This window comes from Ruditapes philippinarum, unplaced genomic scaffold, assembly GCF_026571515.1.
Source record: "Ruditapes philippinarum isolate M1 unplaced genomic scaffold, ASM2657151v2 ctg2474_1_1_1_1, whole genome shotgun sequence".
Taxonomy (NCBI): Eukaryota; Metazoa; Mollusca; class Bivalvia; order Venerida; family Veneridae; genus Ruditapes; species Ruditapes philippinarum.
The window spans coordinates 35,663-43,805 of record NW_026858717.1 but is presented as its reverse complement, the minus strand read 5'-3'; positions in this window follow the sequence as shown (position 1 = coordinate 43,805).

The window sequence follows — 8,143 nt, the reverse complement described above, 5'->3', positions numbered from 1 at the left end:
AACTTTTTGTGAGACAAATCCAACAATTATGATCAATTTCAAGCAATACATCTGTCATAATAAGGACATGATTTAAAAAAAGTATTTTATGTTATTTTGGAATGGTGTGTGGTTACTTATCTAAGGACTGCATAGCTATAAGAGAAAAGTTGAAAGTTTAGAATTCAAATAAAAACATGAAAATCTACGCTCAAGTTATTTTATTATTAACTTTGAAATTTGACCTTGCTCATTGTGATAAATAAATGTAATATGTATAAAAGATTAATTGCATGGTATCATTATTTTCTTCTAATAAGATATGACTACAGACATAAGTAATTGTCTAAAACTTAAATCATTCAGTGATACACGGGTGGATTATAGTGGCTTTAAAGACACATTATGTCCTTCAAAGGATTTGTTTTCTTTTTTAAATGTTAGAGTTTCAGAATTGGTATGTATTGACATTTTATCTCAATAGCTAAACAATCTCTTGATCCTCATAATTTGTTGGCTATTAGAAAAATGGAAATTTATTTTGTGGCAGAACGTTCTTAATCGAAGCCAAACAACAATCTGTGATATTATCACTTTCGGGCATATAATGCTCAGCGTAGCGGTGCTCTTGTTTCATAGTGTGTCATAGAACCGTGTTAATTAAAATAGACATGTAGTGATGTAATTAAGTGAATATGAATAAAACAAATGCCATGGTCTGGGGGTATTTTAGCTTTAGCATCCCCTAAAAGGGGCAATTCAATAAATATGAGCAATTTTTATAAAAGATTACTAAAATAATGCTAAATAGAAAGTTTGGTGATCATCCATCAATAGGTTTTGTAAAAAAAGCTATCTAAAGGTTTATATTATTTTTAGCTCTCTTGACCCCTGAAATAGGCAAATCAATATATTAATATGAGCAAATTTGATAAAAGACTACCTAAGAATGCTACAGACAAAATTTGGTGATCATCAATCAAGTAGTTCTGTAGAAGAAGATGTCTAAAAGTTTTTCTATTTTGAGCTCTCTTAACCCCTAAAAGGGGCCAATTGATATCATATGAGTAAATTTAAATGTGACTGTCACAAGGATGCTACAGACCAAATTTTAAGTAAATCTGTCCGGCGGTTTCAGAAAAAAAGATGATCATTGACGCATGACGACGGACACCGGACACCGGACCATCCCCATTTGATACTAGTAGCTTACCCTTAACCTTCGGTTCTGGTGAGCTAAAAAGTACAGTATCTGTTTGGATTTTGCCAACGCTTTGACGGTAATCACTATTACCAATTATTTTCTAGTAAATTTACTAAAGCTAAGGACGTTGTTCTATTTCGTCAATATATTTACACGTATATCTCATACCATAGTTAATACGGTCGAAAAGGCTGAAAGTCACTGCAGTACAAAGCATTAAAGCTTCTGATTGTATGTCAAAGAAATATAAAGGTTAAAACTCGGACATATCGATTTAATTAAGTATTCTTTTCTTTGAGAAAACCGAGTTTGCGTTATATATTTCATGCAGTAATCTTGGGTTTAAACTATTTTGATTAATAAGATCGAATGCTTTCAAGCAAAATATATATATAATGATATGTCTTACATAATTCTGAAAGGCATTTCCCCTTGGTGATTTTTGAGATTAAACCATTACTCTGAAATGTTTTAAATGACAAACAATTTAAGTTTATACGTGTACCAAATCACATGTTCCCAATATATTGATATCATATACAGTCGACATTGTATTAAGGACCACTCAAGGGACTGCCAAAAAGTGGTCTCTTAATAAAGTGGTCTCTCAATAGAATTCTTGAAAATTCAAGACTTTTTTATATTACAAGTCATAGATATAATAACATTTTTTTATAAAAACAAAAACTGTACAACTGTATTATGTATGTATTACAGTTTCATAATTACATTTATGCCTTTCTTTTAAAAAAGTCATCAATATGTGTTTGTGTTTTTTAGTAAAAAAATTGTGTACAAATGTGATCTACGCTCATAATACTATCAACAGGTCATTTTGACCATGAAACAAAGCATATTGTCGTATATTGTTAATAATTTAATATGTTTATCCTCCAGATAATTTTTCATGCAATGAGTTTATATTTCAGCAATTAGTTTTCACAATACCCCGATTTCAAATTCAATAAAGTTTTTAGAGATCTTGGATTTTTTTTCTTTTTTTTTTCTTTTTTTTTTAATTGGGTACTACATGTATTTTATAAAGCATTAAATGTGCACCTACACAATCAGAAATGATTCTGGTTTGTTTAGTCCACTACGTTTCACGATTTTATTTCGACTGCAAACGATGACATTTGCTATTTACTCAGACTCAATTCCATGCACGATGTCCTCGTTCAATTTATCCGGTATTATTAGTTGTCTGTCATTTTTCGCTCGTTCTGAAGTCATTTTTGATTTGATTTTCTGGAAAGGAGGTCACTGAGCACATGACAAAACTGTGCCAATGCGGTTTTGTGATACGTTATTGCTCTGACAAAATATGTCACAATAAATATTACGATCGGAAAACTGTTTCTTTCTTTCCGATTTTGAAACGATTGCAATTGTTATTCAATTCGTTTTTAAATGACAATTATTTGTGACGGTCTAATTGACGGTCAATTAATAGATACTTTAAGACCAATGACCATGAAAAATATTTGTTTGTTTGCTTGTACACATTAAACCTACTCGCTGATTACACAGGTGAGAATGCCCGTAGGGACGATTGTTTGTCACGGCCGTTTAATAGATACTTTAACACTGAATTTTGTACATTTGGGCCGACAAATGAGCATATGAATGAAGACAAGCGTTTTCTAATTTCCGCTGCTCGTGTCATAATCTTATCATGAAAAATGGTACTCATAAGATTTTTTTACAGTTTTTTTACCATATAAATATAGATACAGATATGTGTTTTAGCATATAAATATAGAAACAGATATGTGATTTCTCATTTTCTCTCTGATAACCCTAGCATAGAAAATGGTACACACTAGAATATAGATATAAAAGAATAATAAAAGACAAAAATCATGTATGCCCCCTATCGGCAGCCAATTAGTTATGTGATCAGGTTATTATGACTGACTTTTGACCTAGTAACTTTTGACCTTATACGAATTATTTACTGGTCATGATTAGTTACTAGGTAATTGTGACTGCAAAAGTTGTGTGCAGCAATTTTATGACAAAGTTATCACATATCTTACCAAATAACATACGCATACAATTTATGAATCATGTAGGCTTCGTTAATAACAGCCAAGTTGTTATATTACATAAGACCTTGAACTGTGTATACTTAAAGCACTTAAGTTTAATAAAAAAAATAATTAACAAGGCAATTTGAGTTGTTAGGTTATTGGTCAAAAACTGTCTTTACATACAAGGTCATTATGGCATTGACATTTGCCCCTAAAATCAATAGGGGTTATCAACTGGCCAAAACCAATGAACCTGTGAAGTTTAAATGTCAAGGGTCCATGAGTTGTTGGGGTATTGATAAAAAAGCGTTTATACATATAAGGTCAATATGATCTTAACCTCTATCCCTTTAACCAAAAAAATCCATTGAGAATACCGTCTGACCAAAAGAAATGCATCTGTAAAGCTTGAAGGTCAAGGGTCCATTGGGGATGTCCAGTTATTGATAGAAAACCGTATTGACATACAAGGCCAATGCGACCTTGACCTTTGCCCTCTGACTCCAAAATCAATACGGGTCATCTTCTGGTCAAGACCAATGAACCTACAAAGCGTTACGGGCTTGTCAAGTTTTTGATCAGAAACCGTTTTTTGATCAATTTGGTTTTGACCTTTGACCCCTTGACAATTAAATAAATAGGGTGAAGTATAATGCACCTAACAACTTTGAAGGCCCACAGCCTATGGGTTGTTGTCATTGGTATCCGTTTTTACCTTCAAGGTTAATGTGACCTTGACTTTTGAACACTTGACCCCAAAATCAATAGGGGTCATCTGCTGGGCATGAACAATCACCGTACCAAGTTTAAGTTCTTCGACCTAAGCGTTCTCTAGTCATGGACAATCACAAAACAAGTTCCTAGGCCTAAGCGTTCTTTAGTTACTTATCAGAAACCGTTTTTACAAACAAGATAAATGAGACCTTGACCATTGACGCTCGACCCCAAAATCAATACGCTTCATGTGCTTTTCATGAACAATCACCGCACTAAGTTTTAAGTTCCTAGGCCTAAGCGCTCTTAAGTTATTGATTGGAAACCGTTTTTACCTACAAGGTCAATGTGACCTTGACCGTTGGCCCCTTGACAAAAATCAATAGAAGTCATCTGCTGATCATGAACAATCACCATACCTAGTTTGAAGTTCCTAGGCCTATGCGTTCTCTAGTTATCATTCGGAAACCATTTGTTCTAGGGACCGACGGACCGACAGACTTACGGACAGACAAATTCAAAGCAATATACCCCCTCTTCTTTGAAGGGGGTAGGGGGGGGGGTTTATAATTGCTTAATGTCAAATATTATGGTAAAAGAGCTAAATTTATTTTCTTCGAATGTCCTCTGTACAACAATCTTTAAATATATATTATCATTATCATCATTCATGTTTTGCAATTATATCGTCTTGGATAACGAGTAATGTTGCTTAAATTTCATATCATGGAATAAACATTAAGAAGCAAACGCTTTGTTTAAATCAATCACTTACTCATCCCTTTTGTAACTGATTCTCTTGTTATGATTGCAATTTGTCACTTAATTTAGCCGTTTATCCAAGTGCCTGACCCTTTTATTTTTATAATTAACATGTAATTATTGATATTTCTTATAAATATAATTTTCCTTCTCCATCCACTCTTCATCTTATATTTGCTCCCATAGCCTCATTATCATTCATCATATATCATACACTTACTATAGTAACTTAAGTATGGTGACTGCACGCTTGTGCACGGTAGATTTAAAATACAGTTGTTGAGGTGAATCTGAACACCTGTGTTTGTGATTATTTTTTATTTATTTATTTAATTTTTGTTGTTGTCTCTGTGTGTTTTGCTGGTATTTTACTCAAATAAGTGTATTGATCTATGTTTATTCTTCATTTTCCCGTTATCATGATTTTTACGGTTTTGTATATTAAAATTTTATGGAATGCACAGCAGATTTGAAATACGTTATACAGTTGTTGGAGTGAAAACGTAACATCTGACTTATTTATGTGATTATTTATGTATTATTTTCTGTCTCTGTGTGTTTTGTAGTTTAAATCACAGTTGAGAACTTTCAAAATCCTTCGACCAATATAGAAGTTAACAAATTGGTTGCCAGTGTGACATTTGTGTTTTGGGGCGAAGGATTTGACAGATAGTTATTTTCCAATAATCTATTTCATCTTCATATAGTCTATTAACTGATGTAGGATCTAGTGAACATTTAATTTCTACTTTAGTTACTATTGGTTTACATTTTTATCACACATGTTTTTTTGTGTTATTGTTTACATTTTCTCAATAAAATAAAGCATTTGAGGTTGAAAAATATAAAAAAATGATGTTGTCATTGTGTCATATTTTATCGCTGAAGTAAAAGTTTAGGGTATTTTGCAAGTTTGCCAGAAATATTTCCAACAAGAAACTATGATATAACACGATGGCATTTATTTCGGTGATGATACTGTATTTCCTCGGTAACGTAGATTTCAGATCTAATAATGTAACATATTGGCTGCATATAAATAACAAATGTCTGTAAAATATATCAAAATCTGTAACTTCTCTATCTAAAGGGACTTTCTAACACAGGAAAATTCAAGGAAGTTGGGTCCCTTGCTAATTTTCAGTTAATTTCTTCAAAGTTAAATATTCGTAAAAAGCAATAAGAGTCAATTTTGGAAATGATTATTTTATGTCATCATTCAAATGACAGATATCATATATAATAAATGAGAGGTCAAAAACATACACAAATGTTGTATTAAGAATTTTTTTTTCAAAACATTCAACTTTCCACTTTCTTTATAATTATATGGAAAATTTATTGCTAAGCAGTTCTAATTTATCCCCATATAGGATGTCACGTATGTTTCATTTCATTCAAATACAAGTAAAGGTTAAGAAAAAAAAATGTTTATTTTTTGTAAAATAATATGTATTTATGGATATTATTTTAACATTATTATAATTATATATTAGAATTAAATACGGCTAGTAATTCTTTGCAGATCGAATCAGTTGTTGCTGAGAACTTCAATATCTTGTAATATATTTTTAACATTTTTGCTGGTACATCAACATATTATTAACATATCTTTCCTTTGCAAAAACACTTTTGTATCTTCTTACATCTAATACAAGGTTACCGTTACTAACAGACATGCTAATCCCAATTTTATCTTTAATTTTCAAAAATTGTTGAATTGTAGGTTGGAGTAACGTATGTTTCACACTGACTTATTTATGAACTTCATCACGGAATTAAAACTTACATGTAAAATCGACTGTTTTATTTAGGAATCAAATGTTCATCATTCTATTGTCATAAAAATGCGATTTTATGGTTTTATATGTGCATGTGTAAACAATATAAAGTTTGTTTGATAAAAGTAACGTTTGTTTCACTGTGGTTACTTAAACAAGTTAAAACTCGACCAAAGTTAACAAAATTTACTTACAAATTTCAAATTGAAGTTAGTGTTGCTGTTATACGTGCTTTCTACCTTCAATTTCCCTTTTGATAAAATTACTGTAAAAAGTTGGTAACGTATGTTTCTGTAACGTAAGTTTCATTTTTATATTGAAAATGGGTTGAAAAAATATGCAAGAGAGTATAACTTGCCATAATTTGTGGTTTATATATCAGAGTTACACACATGTTAATTTTCTATCTTGTTTGGAGTCTACTTTGAGCGGATTAGCTCTTAAACAATAGTTACGTATGTTTTTTTACAATGCTGTTGAAAAGATTTGAATAAAAAATGAAAAATTCCGAAAATAGAATGATATTTGAGAGGCTGCAAGCTTATTTTTACATATAATATTGTATATGCTGTATTATTAAGCATGCATTGATTCAATTATGTAATTTCTGTTTCATTTCTAATTGTTTTAGGTTTGTCACTATTTATTTACATGTATATGCATTTACGACATTAGATCATCCATTATATCAATGAGATTTTAACAGTCAAATATAACTGTTACCAATAATCAAAGTGCATATACACGCAGCAATGACTAATTGTACATGTTTCGTTTATTCTGGAACTTATTTTTCTGAAACACAATTTCAAAGTTGAAAATTCTAGGTGGCGACAGTAACGTATGCTACATTTTAGGGCATTAATGGTACTTGTAAAAGAAAAATAACAGATAGAAATGTAACACTGAGAGAGTCCCTATTAGACAAAGTTGCAGCCACCTTTCTAACGACATTTTGACCTCAAGATAAACATTCGTGTAGGAGCTACCCAGTGGAACATCAAATGCTGTGTTTTATTGAGAATGAGCGTTTATGTCCAAATTGAGTCATCTTGGATTTGAATAGTACTGCATCAAACTATACTGACCGTGAACTTGAACATCATGCTAATATTATCCGTCCTTCCGGAAAGTTTCATCTTAGAATCTAGCACCCTAGCCCCTCTTATTTTGACCAGGGAAACCTTTCTCACCCCTAATAGAGAATTTGCTACTAGATATAGTACTGGTACTACTTTTCTAGAAACTGTTGTATGTGGTACCAGCTATCCCAGTAGGCCTTCTTTGTTTTATACAGGTTCCAGGAGAGATATACCCTTGCTGCCAGATATTCATTTCCTTAACCTTATGCAATACAAACATTGTTGAAAATAATCCACTTCCTCTACCACATTTACCTTCTCCACCAATACAGTATTCTTTTTCTCACTCAAATGATTTACAGCAACCTGCTCAATTTTATTCAAGAGTACCTAACTTGCCTTGAGTTGTTCTGGTGAGGATCCTGATGATTGTGTTTTTGATTTATGGAGGTATAAGATCAACTGTTTGATTAGGAATATATTTTGCTTGAATCCATCAGGAAGAGTCTGAAGGGTAAAGCCTGTACAGTTCTTTTACATATTCTGGTCAGGATACTTTGTCTGAATCGGAGGGTATTTATGGCAAAG